This window comes from Ylistrum balloti, unplaced genomic scaffold, assembly GCF_031769215.1.
Source record: "Ylistrum balloti isolate Yb309-2 unplaced genomic scaffold, AGI_CSIRO_Ybal_v1 Utg370344, whole genome shotgun sequence".
NCBI classification, from domain to species: domain Eukaryota; kingdom Metazoa; phylum Mollusca; class Bivalvia; order Pectinida; family Pectinidae; genus Ylistrum; species Ylistrum balloti.
In genome coordinates this window covers 2,484,629-2,500,755 of record NW_026782247.1, presented here as the reverse complement: position 1 = coordinate 2,500,755, position 16,127 = coordinate 2,484,629, and positions in this window count along the sequence as shown.

The window sequence follows — 16,127 nt, the reverse complement described above, 5'->3', positions numbered from 1 at the left end:
CAGGTATCACGTGACTGGTAGATATAGGCACGCCCTCGTAATTCCCGGGGTTACCCTGTATTATCTAGGTATTACTAAAACCACAGTTAATAGACATATACCCTCCAAAAATATCAGCACATTGGCAGGGAATAGATTTAGTCTGGGACATAGCTCTCGAGAGAACTACTGAGTATACAAATGGCTTCGCTTTAATCCGCTCGGCGATACCGAGGTCCATTTTGTAATTTTTCTGCACTACTGACTCTAAAATTCAAGTTTATCACGATATTGCCTGCAGTCATTAGCACTAGCAATGAGATAACGGGACGCCGCGAACGTCAGAACTATCGTAAAAACTCATCTTTTTGTGTGAAGATGTCGGTTAGGTGGTAATTAGGGTTTAGGAATGGGCGATTATAGGGTAAAAAATGAGGGATGGTAATATGGGGAGCAGAATACTATAGCCCTAGCGAAACACACGGGATTGGGTTTGGAGTAGTGATAGGGAAGTAGTGCCGACAGACCAGTTCTCCACACCAGCTTTCGTGTAATACAGTATTTAATAATGTTTAGTCGACAATCTGGAACTTAACATTCCTTTTAAAACTATTCATCTGTAGACAATTCGAAACTCAGCGAAGGATATAATAGATTAACAGATCAAAATAGTGTCAGATAAACCTAGAAATGTCCAGTATAACCCCTTAAGTTGTAATCTACATGCAAAAGAGTATTGTCATTATTATGTATACACAATGTTATGACGTAATATCACACGGTAAATATGATTACGTCATCAGTTTTGTAGTACACCTACACGTTTACGTAACATAATCGGGAAAGTATTGGGTTTAACGATGGGGGTCCTCGATCTATCAGCAAAAGATTTCGGCACTGTGTTAATACAAGATGATGTAATCTCTAAAACGGCTTTAAATGCTTTCCTCTCAAACAACAGAAACTTTTTGTATGAAAATACTTTTAGGTACATACAATTTCTAATGTCTACTAACTTATATTGAAAACAGTATTTATAGAGAACACCAAAGTTTGTTTCACCACCTTAGTGAAAAGAACTTCCATGTCGTTTCAAGTTTGGGGTAAAACCGCGATATTTAGAAATATGGAAAATAAACAAAATTACTGTATGCTAGACATTGTACATACATCCATGAATATTACATGCTGGTTTTATAATATATTCATCACCATTATACTACATACATATGTCTATTTATTGTTTACCATCCGTTTAAGCTGGTTGAAGACGGTAAATGGATTTTATATTTTAGAATATGGCTTTTGCCTCCTAGGGTTTGTACATGTATTAGGGACACTCCTCTCTAAATACACAAGCACGTGATGTATATATTTCTATTGACACTAAACAATAGACAGGAATTGATGGAAATCTTTTATGTTAATTTCACTTATTGTTTCGGGGTAAATACTTAAAGTACAGCGTCAGCGGCCTTACGGCAGTCTATTTGTTTTGTATAAACAACATGTTATGTGTTCAACTATGAATTATCAAATCTATAAATCTTTACTTCTGTATTTTGCCCTCCTTAAAAATGTATATTTCAGGTTCACATACTTAAAGAGGAATGAGATACTAAGAAATAGATAACACAAAAGAAATGCGACAAAACCGAATCCGAGATTTTAAAAGACTTTCAATGATATGTTGGTTAACAAGCTAAAGTCTGTGAAATATGCATCGATTGGTATGTTAAATTTTAAAATCTTAATTATCTAAAAACGCAAGTCCCATTATCATACATTTTGTACCACATGAGTTTTAGATATACTGTACACCCGATTAGGTACCCTGATATCACATTGTAACCCTGTTGAATGTCCCGCTTTTAAACGTATATCACTGTGTATGTCCCGCTTTCAAACGTATATCACTGTGTATGTCCCGATTTTAAACGTATATCACTGTGTATGTCCCGCTTTCAAACGTATATCACTGTGTATGTCCCGTTTTTTAACGTATATCACTGTGTATGTCCCGATTTTAAACGTATATCACTGTGTATGTCCCGCTTTCATATGTATATCACTTTGTATGTCCCGCTTTCATACGTATATCACTGTGTATGTCCCGCTTTCATACGTATATCACTTTGTATGTCCCGCTTTCAAACGTATATCACTGTGTATGTCCCGCTTTCATACGTATATCACTTTGTATGTCCCGATTTTAAACGTATATCACTGTGTATGTCCCACTTTGTATGTCCCGCTTTCATTATATCACTGTGTATGTCCCGCTTTCAAACGTATATCTTTTTAAACGTATCAAACGTATATCACTTTGTATGTCCCGATTTTAAACGTATATCACTGTGTATGTCCCGCTTTCATACGTATATCACTTTGTATGTCCCGATTTTAAACGTATATCACTGTGTATGTCCCGTTTTCATACGTATATCACTTTGTATGTCCCGATTTTAAACGTATATCACTTTGTATGTCCCGATTTTAAACGTATATCACTTTGTATGTCCCGCTTTCAAACGTATATCACTGTGTATGTCCCGTTTTCATACGTATATCACTTTGTATGTCCCGATTTTAAACGTATATCACTTTGTATGTCCCGATTTTAAACGTACATCACTGTGTATGTCCCGTTTTCAAACGTATATCACTGTGTATGTCCCGATTTTAAACGTATATCACTGTGTATGTCCCGTTTTCATACGTATATCACTTTGTATGTCCCGATTTTAAACGTATACCACTTTGTATGTCCCGATTTTAAACGTATATCACTTTGTATGTCCTGCTTTCATACGTATATCACTTTGTATGTCCCGATTTTAAACGTATATCACTTTGTATGTCCCGATTTTAAACGTATATCACTGTGTATGTCCCGCTTTCATAGGTATATCACTTTGTATGTCCCGCTTTCATACGTATATCACTGTGTATGTCCCGCTTTCAAACGTATATCACTGTGTATGTCCCGATTTTAAACGTATATCACTGTGTATGTCCCGCTTTCAAACGTATATCACTGTGTATGTCCCGCTTTCATACGTATATCACTTTGTATGTCCCGCTTTCATACGTATATCACTGTGTATGTCCCGCTTTCAAACGTATATCACTGTGTATGTCCCGATTTTAAACGTATATCACTGTGTATGTCCCGCTTTCAAACGTATATCACTGTGTATGTCCCGCTTTCACACGTATATCACTTTGTATGTCCCGATTTTAAACGTATATCACTTTGTATGTCCCGATTTTAAACGTATATCACTTTGTATGTCCTGCTTTCATACGTATATCACTTTGTATGTCCCGATTTTAAACGTATATCACTTTGTATGTCCCGATTTTAAACGTATATCACTGTGTATGTCCCGCTTTCATACGTATATCACTTTGTATGTCCCGCTTTCATACGTATATCACTGTGTATGTCCCGCTTTCAAACGTATATCACTGTGTATGTCCCGATTTTAAACGTATATCACTGTGTATGTCCCGATTTTAAACGTATATCACTGTGTATGTCCCGCTTTCAAACGTATATCACTTTGTATGTCCCGCTTTCATACGTATATCACTGTGTATGTCCCGCTTTCAAACGTATATCACTGTGTATGTCCCGATTTCGCACATTTTACACACATTTAGTATGGTGCTAATTATCTCCCAATTTCGCACCTTCATTGTTCCCGATTTCGAACCCTTAATATCACATGGCATGTCCCGATTTAGCACGATTTGTATCACAACGTATATCATATAATATATATAATATTATAATGATATCACGCTGATCATTTATTTTTAAAAAAAATCGTTTTCCGGTGATTGCCAGCTTAATACATGTATTTAGCTGAACAAATAAATAGGATTTCTGCTGTAAAGCTCTTTTTGTCTTTGCTAACACCCCATTACGATCTAATTTACGACTGGTCTATTAAAGCTAATTTTCCTTAAAGTGTTTAGAAAATATGAAAAAAATAAAGATATGTGCCATTATTCAAATTGCACAATTACACAATATTGGGACAGAAAACTGTACAAGATATGTGAATCCGTAATTGGAAAGTATTTACCTGAAAAGATATAATATATCAATTACAACAGAGGTTCTAGAACAAATAGTGGTTCTACATTCACATGGACATATTCGGACAAACTCGTACTCTTCCGGAAACTCTCGTACATATTCGTAGCCACTCGTAGATGTTTGAAGACACTCGAATTTATCAAGAGATATCTGGTAACATCTGGTAACATAAATTTACAATGTTCAAAATTTGTCGACTTTGCATAAACAAAAGAAATTGATATTCATGTCTGGTCGTCTATTATCATGTATCATTCATTGCCTGTAAGGAAGACCCGTTCGGGCCCAATGCCGATGAACAATAATTGATCGTCGAAGGCTGGAGAAAAACGAAAAGATAAGCCAAAGGCGAAGTCTGTCTTTAATTAGTTTTTTTTTATCATTTATTGACTTTTCATATATCTTTCTATTTATTATACGGCAAGCCTGTCTTGAAAAGTTTGTTGAATGGCACGTGCAGTCATTCGGGAAAAGTCCAGATAAGAGTTCGAACATGTAACACCTCTGACAAGGCACCGTGACACTGTCATAAAATTATTCTAGATAGTTGTTATAGAAACAGACAGGTTCGTAAATTGTTAAAATGTGTTCAACACATATCTGGCGTTTGTGTTACACGGGGAAAATAATCCATAGAAATAGGGAGGGAAACGCGCAATTTCGGTCGACAAACCTGATACGGGCGTTGACTGACGCCCCGCAAAACTCTTTCAATTGTTGGTGGGTAGTGTTGTGACGTAGATTAACGAGTACCGTGTCGCCCCCTATCGTTGTAGCTGATAACTAATTGCCTCTATTTCAATCCCGAGCGTTCATTTACTCTATGCAAGTTGAGCTACCTATATGACATCAATATAAAAAAAACTGTACCTTTGCATGTTATTAATGTAAGTATCTCTTTCGGATAAAATTGATGATGCAATCCTATAACTGATTTCTCTTGGCCATATTATCCGTCGATACTGTGCCACGTGACATTGGCTGTTCTGATGACCTTTAACCCTTAAAAGTAAACAAACAAAACTTATCTATTGAAACTTACGAATCGTAAATGCGTTGGCAGTATTCTACGAGTCCGGATGTGAACAAGAATAAGACAACAAACACTTGCATCACACGTTTCTAGTCATATTGTTTCCTTCACTCCAATATTTTACCAACTGCATTGGAATTGCTTAAATACATTTATTTTAGTTTGGCGGTTGGCTCCACTCTGCCTACGATATGACGCTTGTTGTTCTCTCTGATGAATGGTGTGTCTTTTAGTCTTACACAGTCTGTCGCATCGATCAATTGAAATACAGAGTTCGCCTTGACAATCGGCGTTTATCAAAAGATGCGGGATAAACGCTCCAGCGATCCAACAAGTCGGAATAATCTGTTCTGCTAATGGACGCCGTGTTCCGTTATGAATCGACAAAGATGACAAAGGGATACAACCAAGAGAATCAATAACTCTGATACAGAGGCGGAAATATGGAAATATCGATTCATATTTTTATTCTAGTTTTAGTTAATGAGAAACACGAAGATGTAATCAGTTGTATTCCGAAGATGTTTTAATTAATTAATATTTTAGCATTACGTTTGATTTACCAGGCATCTTAGCATTCGCGTATTTTTAACAACGAAACTCATTTTTAAACATGCTTGTCTGCTTTTAAAGAGACGCCAATAACAGCAAGAAGATATCGACACGGTGAATGAAATATTTATAAGAATTCAAAATCGATGACACAATGGCAAAATAAACCAAGAGAATGACTGACATGGATACTCCTGAAAAAAAAAACAGAAGAAAAAATACCATTTTTTTCCGAAATGGTAAGCGTATTCTGTTTTATTAACCCAATGTCACTGGTGTCATTTGAATAGATAAATGAAGGTTAAACTTAAACAACGGCAAAATTTTTCAGAATGATCTTCATAGGTAGGAGCAGAGACGAAACATTTGTTCTTTGTCAAATCGAAGAAATGGGATGGTCTCCAAATGAAAGCCATGAAAAACGTGGAAGGTGACAACGAAACTGCCAGACATATTTTTATAAAGGTAGACACGTATTTGATTTAGAAGGACAGCGAAAGAAGCCACATACCCTATAATTTAATATAACGTTGTCGCATTGTTAAATATGTGTCTCAAAGTTCATAATTACCAGTAATCATTCGCAGTGTAAGTGACAAGCGTACGTATAGCTAACGAAAGTAATTTCTCAACGAGGGCCATAAGTTTAAAAACAGTTTTTTAGCTGGCGAAAAATGTTCTTGATACGGAAGGAAACATACTCGTTAGGACTTGTGTGCACCTTGGTAAATTCTGCTCTTTTCCATGTCATATAAAGCTGTTTTTAGTCAAAAACGAGATTTATTGAATAACTGTAACATTGACGGCTATTTGACAACAGAAGTAGTCCATATGTAGTACTTTGTATAAAAAGTCTGCTACGCGATTTACGATCGGAGGTAGTCTGCCAAATTTGGTAACGTGTTGAGAAAAAGGCACAACACTTTTGGAGTTTTATCCAGCGTAGGGATATGTGGTACTTGTCAAAAAAAAATTCTGTCAGCTCCTTTCGGGGAATTATGAATATTCATCAGGTAAACAGAAACATATTAGCTGGTTGTCTTAGCGTGTCATGGGAATACGTTGTAATTTGTGTTAGTATGGAAGACTTCTTGTAGCGTATGATTATAAACCTCTTACGTCAACTAGTCCTTCGGAACAATATCATGTGTAAAATTATTCCTGTGAAAACGCCATATATATACACTGTATGTTTCTGTCAAAGTAACACAACTGAAAATAGGAAACAAGTATTTCTGATAACAATTGATTCCCGTTAATAAATGGTAATTAAACCGCCCTTTAATTAAGGTCTGTTTAAACCTTCGGTTAATTTATACCGGTTTACCACATGATTGATTGGCATTTTGCCGGTGTGCTTTATGCCCATGCTAACACTTCGAGAACGTTGCATCAATTGGATTAAGATTTCTAAGGTAGGTTTTTTATTTAAAGATGACGCTAATCCTTCCATAACGCTATCTTCTACCAGTGACAATGTTTCATTGATCTTCATTTTCCCTCGTTTTTATATTGGATTGGGATGAAATCTTTTTCATGTCGGAACTTTTAATCAACAGCTGAAAAGAACAATAAAGCATTGTTAATAGAAATCTTGCTTCATCATATCAGTTTCTTTCGTTGTATCTATCGAATAACATCGAACTAAGAGTACTTTTATGAATAAATAAGCCCATAAATCGGTTAAATAGATAAATATATACAAATAGATAGATAGATAAAGGATGAAAAATAGCCAACTGCACCCTAATTCACGCTGTTGATTTTTCCACACACATACACAGCCATAGATGATACGTTTGATCTCCTGTCCACATACCGACCACGTGACCGATGACATAAGTGGGTGACCATGTTTGCTGAATATTTAATGAGGACCAACAAACAAATTGTTGACCATTCTCCTCTATTTCATAAACCAACAGACAACATTCACTTTGTAATAATATCTGACTTGGTGACGTAATTTTTATCTTGTCCTTAAAATCGATGAGACGAATCACTAATCCCCCAGTTTTTAAGTGTTGATATTTGTTCATCAATCTAAGATGGCGCCCACTTCCCCTTGAAGATACTTTAAGACGGATAAAGCATGCAGAAAGGTGCAGGGTTTGGATAGTCAGGGTAAAGGTTTAAGTAGATTTCTGAGTTGTTATGGTAGTCAAGGATTGATATAAATTGAGGATCAGTTTCACTTTTATCTTTTCAGCTCAAGATTTTCTTTTTCAAACGTGACTTTCTGTCATTTGTTTAATTTTAAAAGTTTTTGCGAAAACCTTGCAAAACCCAAACGTTCAAAACAGGTCAAGAGTTTAACGATATCCATCTATATAGAGAGTAGACATGGAGTTAAATGGAGACTAGATATGGAGTAAAATAGAGACAAAATATGAAGTTAAATAGAGACTACATATGGAGTAAACTAGAGACTAGACGTGGAGTAAAACAGAGACTAGTTATGGAGTAAAATAGAGACTAGATATGGAGTAAAATAGAGACAAAATATGGAGTAAAATAGAGACAAAATATAAAGTAAAATAGAGACAAAATATAGAGTTAAATAGAGACTAGATATGGAGTAAAATAGAGCCTAGACGTGGAGTAAAACAGAGACTAGTTATGGAGTAAAATAGAGACTAGGTATGGAGTAAAAATGAGACTAGATATGGAGTAAATAGAGACTAGATATGGAGACAAATAGAGACTAGATATGGAGTAAAATAGAGACTAGATATGGAGTAAAATAGGGACTAGATATGGAGTTAATAGGGACTAGATATGGAGTAAATAGGGACTAGATATGGGGTAACATAGAGACTATATAGGAGACAAATAGAGACTAGATATGGAGTAAAATAGACACTAGATATGGAGTAAAATAGAGACAAAATATAGAGTATAATAGAGACAAAATATAGAGTTAAATAGAGACTAGATATGGAGTAAAATAGAGCCTAGACGTGGAGTAAAACAGAGACTAGTTATGGAGTAAAATAGAGACTAGATATGGAGTAAAAATGAGACTAGATATGGAGTAAATAGAGACTAGATATGGAGACAAATAGAGACTAGATATGGAGTAAAATAGAGACTAGATATGGAGTTAATAGGGACTAGATATGGAGTAAATACGGACTAGATATGGAGTAAATACGGACTAGATATGGAGTAAATAGGGACTAGATATGGGGTAACATAGAGACTAAATATGGAGACAAATAGAGACTAGATATGGAGTAAACAGAGACTAGATATGGAGTAAATAGGGACTAGATATGGAGTACAATAGAGACTAGATATGGAGTAAATAGAGACTAGATATGGTGTAAATAGAGACTAAATATGGAGTAAAATAGAGACTAGATATGGAGTAAAATAGAGACTAGATATGGAGTAAAAATGAGACTAGATATGGAGTAAATAGAGATTAGATATGGAGTAAATAGAGACTAGATATGGAGTAAATAGGGACTAGATATGGAGTAAATAGGGACTAGATATGGGGTAACATTGAGACTAGATATGAAGACAAATAGAGACTAATATAGAGACTAGATATGGAGTAAATAGGGACTAGATATGAAATAGGGACTACATAGATATGGAGACAAATAGAGACTAGATATGGAGTAAACAGTAAAAATAGAGACTAGATAGTAAATAGAGACTAGATATGGTGTAAATAGAGACTAGATATGGAGTAAAGATATGGAGTAAATAGAGACTAGATATGGAGTAAATAGAGGAGTAAATAGGGACTAGATATGGGGTAACATTGAGACTAGATATGAAGACAAATAGAGACTAGATATGGAATAAACAGAGACTAGATATGGAGTAAATAGGGACTAGATATGGGGTAAACAGGGACTAGATATGGAGTAAAATTGAGACTAGATATGGAGTAAATAGGGACTAGATATGGAGTAAATGGGGACTAGATATGGAGTAAATAGGGACTAGATATGGAGTAAAATAAAGACTAGATATGGAGACAAATAGAGCCTAGATATTGAGTAAAGTAGAGACTATATATGGAGTAAATAGGGACTAGATATGGAGTAAAATAGAGACTAGATATGGAGTAAAATAGAGACTAGATATGGAGTAAATAGAGACTAGATATGGAGTAAACAGAGACTAGATATGGAGTAAAATAGAGACTAGATATTGAGTAAAATAGAGACTAGATATGGAGTAAAATAGAGACTAGATATGGAGTAAATAAAGACTAGATATAGAGTAAATAGGGACTAGATATGGAGTACAATAGAGACTAGATATGGAGTAAATAGAGACTAGATATGGAACAAATTAGAGACTAGATATGGAGTAAACAGAGACTAGATATGGAGTAAAATAGAGACAAGATATGGAGTAAAATTGAGTCTAGATATGGGGTAAATAGAGACTAGATATTGAGTAAAATAGAGTCTAGATATGGAGTAAATAGGGACTAGATATGGAGACAAATAGAGACTAGATATGGGTTAACATAGAGACGAGATATGCAGTAAAATAGAGAGTAGATATGGAGTAAAATAGAGATTAGATATGGAGTAAATAGAGACTAAATATGGAGAAAAAAGAGACTAGATACAGAGTAAAACAGACTAGATATGAAGTAAATAGTGACTAGATATTGAGTAAATGGAGACTTGATATGGAGTTAAAACAGAGACTAGATATGGAGTAAAATAGAGACTAGATATGGAGTAAAATAGAGACTAGATGTGGAGTAAAATGGAGACCTGATATGGAGTAAAATCACCATTACGATTTCATGTATAAATTAAGATTATTATCCGCTTTATGCCTGAATATTGAAAGTCATTACATGTACATTTTTACTGCGCCCATATATGGAGTGTACTTATATATGGTTGATCATAGATATGGATAAAGGAGCTCATTGAACGTACTGTTAAACCAATTTCTACAAGAAAACTAGACGCGTGAAATGTGTGATGGTACACAGTTGCTGTCGTATGACATGGTATACAACTGGCTTTTTTCAAGGATGGATTTTTTGCTGAAGGTATTTCGCAAAACCGTAAAAATATCTGATTATTGAACCTTCATCAGTAATACGTTTCTTTGTGAGACACTGCATATATTATGCTCAAATCAAATTACTCAACTTAGCTCTTGAACCAAAACATGGCGCACAAAAGGGTGCAACGAATAAATAGATAAGGTTAACATCATGTTACGTGTGTGTTTCATCATATCTAGTCAAATAGCTTTGTGCTGTTCGGAACAGTAGGTTTTGTCTCGATTCTTCTTTTAAATCGATAGATAATAGCCGATTTCCCTGCAAACAGAAAATATCATGCATCATATTTTTACAAATACGTTCTTATCTCTGGATAAATTTTAAATTACATGCATTCTTGTTGTCGTCTGCTCCAAAATCTCCAGTCGGACCATATCTCGCCATATATCTTTGAAGAGTTAACCCGCGGATGTGACCTGTTCTAAGCGTTTCAGGTCGTTGGCGCCGTATATTGCGGAGAAGAGACATTCAAAGTGCAAAGAGGAAGCGATAGTATTCTGGAAAACAAATCGAACAGACAGAAAGATTGTGTATTTAAGAAGGCAGTTAATCATTGGCGTCCTGGACCATATTTACTGACGTAAAAACACGTGCTGCTCTGGCGTTTGCTGTCATAAAATATTTTTTCATACTTCCTCGTCGCATAAAAGCTTAATCCATGAGCGAAATGTCATAAAACAAAAGAATATTGTCTTCATTTGTTTTAGTGTTCAGACAAGTTGTATTAGCGAAGCAGTTTTGGTAGTTATCCAAAGATTACAGAAATTCAAATTGATATGGTTAAAATAGCAAACAAACAAAAAACAAAAAAGATGACACAATTATTATCAAACCTCACATATTTGTTTAAACCTATCATATAAATATCTGCTCATGTGTATAGAATATGATTGCTCAGAACATAAAAAATGCACTTTTGAAAATAGTCCGTGATTTGTTTCCGAGTGATCCAAGGTTATTCCGAATGATAATGGGGTTTAGAGATCTTCAGCGAAATCAAAAACGATGCATGATGTTTGTTATGAAAAGTGACAGATCTGGTGGCTGTGAAACCTCGCCTCTCCTGTTCTCTGACGCGATACGTCGCACGGGTAAATCTCTTCGCCATATGAATTAGCGTTCGGGCCAGTTGGATTTCTGATTCAGAAATACGTTGGTGGTATCGACTAGAATGACGGATACAAGATTACCCCTAGTCCCAGTACCAACGAAAACCACAGAAAGTCAAACAGAAAACAGTACTAGACATAACAGATAGCATCCGCAACTACGGATAAAAAAATAATCACGGACAAGGAATAATTAGGGAAAAAAAACAAATAAAAATCAGAGAAGAAATTAAAAAAATGAAAACATATTTCAATCTATAATACATATTGTATGTAATATATTGAACTTGAGAACTCAGCGTCTTAAATAAAGAAAAGCGACTTTATTTCACATACAAGTACGTGTACTTGGCGTATTTGTTATATGAAATGTCGGTCATATGTATATATATATCACATTGCCAAGACACAGTTCAGTATACATTTACTCTAATTCAAAATGTGTAATGAGGCTTTATAAGACTGTAAAAATGTTTCTCACCATTATTTGGAAAAATATAAGCTCTGGTGTCAATATTAGGATTCTGAGGACATAATGACTTTGTGTTTATTACATCAGTGTTTTGTATGTACATTTATATGTTAAAGTCACGTCTCAACGGGCTTAACGTTACATCCTTGTAATACACCAGCTAGTGTTTAAAAAGTCCTCACCGACTTTCGCCAGGAATCTGGTCTCAACAGAAAAGTAATCCTGTTTGTGACGTCACGTCCCTATAAACAGTACAGGTGTTCAAGATTCTATCAAAAACGTCGAATGAAAAGAAATTTTTTGATAATTATATATTATCAACAATCGGAAGTAACAAAAATAGATGACGGACGCCATTACTGTATAAGATACTAGACGTTTATGGGCGTCTTTTCTTTATCGTTTTTATATATATGTTTTGGTCCTAGTGTACCGTTTTGAGTTACATGTATAACTTTTTCTTCATTTTGTTTGTTTTTCCTTTATCTTTTGTATTTTCTCGCTGCTTCGCGACGATTTTATAATTTCTCTGTTTATGATAATTCAACCAAAGAATTGATTACGCAGTGATTGCTAAAAAATCTAAGTTAATATTTCATATTGAAAAGTATTTTCCCTTACTTTCTAACGAAACGTTTTCTTTGTTAATTTGAATACAGGCAATTTTGTAAGAATTACAAACACATTTTAGCAAGAAACACAATTTAAATAATCAGAAAATATTTAAGTTCCTTTGTAACCTTACAGGAAGAGATGTAATTGGTCGTACAATTACTACCATTGTTCGCTTCATCATCATGACGTCATAATTGTAGTCAAAGAGACGGCGTCAACATGCCTTCAAAATGACTACTGAATCTAAAGTATTGGTAATTTAGGATTGAAATAAATTAGAATATATAAAAAACCAATGGAAAGTAAAAGAAATGTATTTAGAAAAATTGAACTATCTCGATATGGCATTTATAGGCAACATGAATACCATACGCTTGTATCTTTGTAGACAAGTTTCAGATTGCGCGCTACAAGACAGTTAGTGCTGCAGTACATTACATTCAAATGTGTTTGAACTGTTAATTTGTGAAATTGGCCTTAATGTCTCTCCATTTCAGTTGGGATTAATCTATTTTACTTCAAAAATGGTTTCGGAATCAAACTAAAGATTTTTATTTACTTTTCTCACATTTAGTTTGTCGATTATAAATTATTCCTGCATGTAGGTTCTCTACAAATCCAGAAGTACTATTCAACAGCTGGTTGTCATGTGATGAAACATACATATGTATATGTACCAGGAATACAATGTATCTCCTAACAAGTTTACACTATTCGTTAGCACATTAATTCAGTCTTAATGTAGCTTTGTCTGAGTTCTCACCGTAAACAAGACATTACCATGACGATTTCACGAAACCCGGATCTCCATTAACAGCGTAATGATAGTAAGCCGTAGTTTCGTACAAATCTCCTGTGTCTGTTATACACATAAAACCTAACCCAGTAGAAGATAAACAGCATATAGTTTCCCGTTTAATACGAAACTCTCACGCCTGTTTCTACATATTCATTATTCCTTATTCCGTTTAAAAAATCAACAAGATTTTTAAGATAGCCCTACATATATGTTCAGAGCTGAAATGAGAGTTCCGAGAATGATAGTATCTATTTTTCAAGCCAGTCATTGATTGTTTTCAGGAATTGCGGATCTGTTCTATCACCACAGTTATTGTCAAGGGTTCCATTGTATAAAATCATACTTACTTATACAGATTGATACAACTGCTGGAAAGGGAATATATAAAACACCACCTGTATACATTTTGTTCGGTGGTTTGAAATATCATTTATCTTAACGTGCAAATTTTTTATTGAATAAGAATGGCTGTTTAGAGGGATATTGTAGTTCCGTATATCAGCTGTAGGATTAACACTTTTCCGGCGTATATTTCTTTCAGAAAATTGCTTAAAAAGAAGGACAAAATAATTGAAATTTTAAATGGTTATTTTTGTGAACATGAAAAAATCAAAATTTGATCATCCCGAATGAATTTCGAAATTATACCTATATATATGTATATGTTATATAGGTACAAAAGCAGTGTATATAACATAGAGTGTTGTTTATGTATATTCTACCCACTATGTGGGACACACCGTATCTACATTACCACCGTGCCACCGTGTCTACACTACCACCATGTCTACAGTACCACCGTGTCTACACTACCTCCGTGTCTACACTACTTCCGTGTCTACACTACCACCGTGTCTACATTACCATTGTGTCTACACTTCCACTGTGTCTACATTACCACCGTGTCTACACTACCACCGTGTCCACACTACCACCGTGTCCACGCTACCACCGTGTCTACGCTACCACCGTGTCTACGCTACCATTATGTCTACACTACCACCGTGTCTACACTACCACCGTGTCTACACTACCACCGTGTCTACACTACCTCTGTGTCTACACTACCACCGTCTCTACACTACCACCGTGTCTTCACCTCCACCGTGTCCACACTACCACCGTGTCCACACTACCACCGTGTCTACGCTACCACCGTGTCTACGCTACCATCGTGTCTACGCTACCATCATGTCTGCACTACCACCGTGTCTACACTACCACCGTGTCTACACTACCACCGTGTCTACACTACCACCGTGTCTACACTACCATTGTGTCTACACTACCTCTGTGTCTACACTACCACTGTCTCTACACTACTTCCGTGTCTACACTACCACCGTGTCTACACTACCTCCGTGTCTGCCGTACCTACACTACCACCGTGTCTACACTACCTCCGTGTCTACATTACCACCGTGTCTACGCTACCACCGTGTCTACACTGCCACCGTGTCCACACTACCACCGTGTCCACACTACCACCGTGTCCACACTACCACCGTGTCTACAGTACCACCGTGTCTACACTACCGCCGTGTCTACACTACCACCGTGTGTACGCCTAACTCTCTTGTCTGCCCTATCTCTCGTGTCTACGCCCTTACCGTTGATATCCCAATAACATGTCCACCCTAACACTCGTGTCTGCCCCATCACCGTGTCTGCCTTCACTCTCGAGTCTACTCTTGTGTCTTCTCCAGCACCATGTTTACCCTAACACTGTCGCTGCTCTAACTCTTATGTCTATCCCAACATCGTCTTTGTCCTAACTCTCGTGTCTGCCGCAACACCGTATTTACCTACCTCCGTGTCTATATTACCGCCGTACCTACACTACCACCGTGTCTACACTACCATTGTGTCTACACTTCCACTGTGTCTACATTACCACCGGGTCCACACTACCACCGTGTTTACACTACCACCTTGTCTACACTACCACCGTGTCCACACTACCACCGTGTCCACACTACCACCGTGTCTACACTTCCACTGTGTCTACATTACCGCCGTACCTACACTACCACCGTGTCTACACTACCACCGTGTCTACGCTACCACCGTGTCTACACTACCGCCGTGTCTACACTACCACCGTGTGTATGCCTAACTCTCTTGTCTACCCTGTCTCTCGTGTCTACGCCCTTAGCGTTGATATCCCAACGACATGTCCACCCTAACACTCGAGTCTGCCCCAGCACCGTGTTTATCCTAACACCGTGTCTGCCTTAACTCTCGTGTCTGCCCCATCACCGTGTCTATCCTAACACCATGTCTGCCTTAACTCTCGAGTCTACTCTTGTGTCTTCTCCAGCACCATGTTTACCCTAACATCATCGCTGCCCTAACTCTTATATCTATCCCAACATCGTCTTTGTCCTAACTCTCGTGTCTGCCG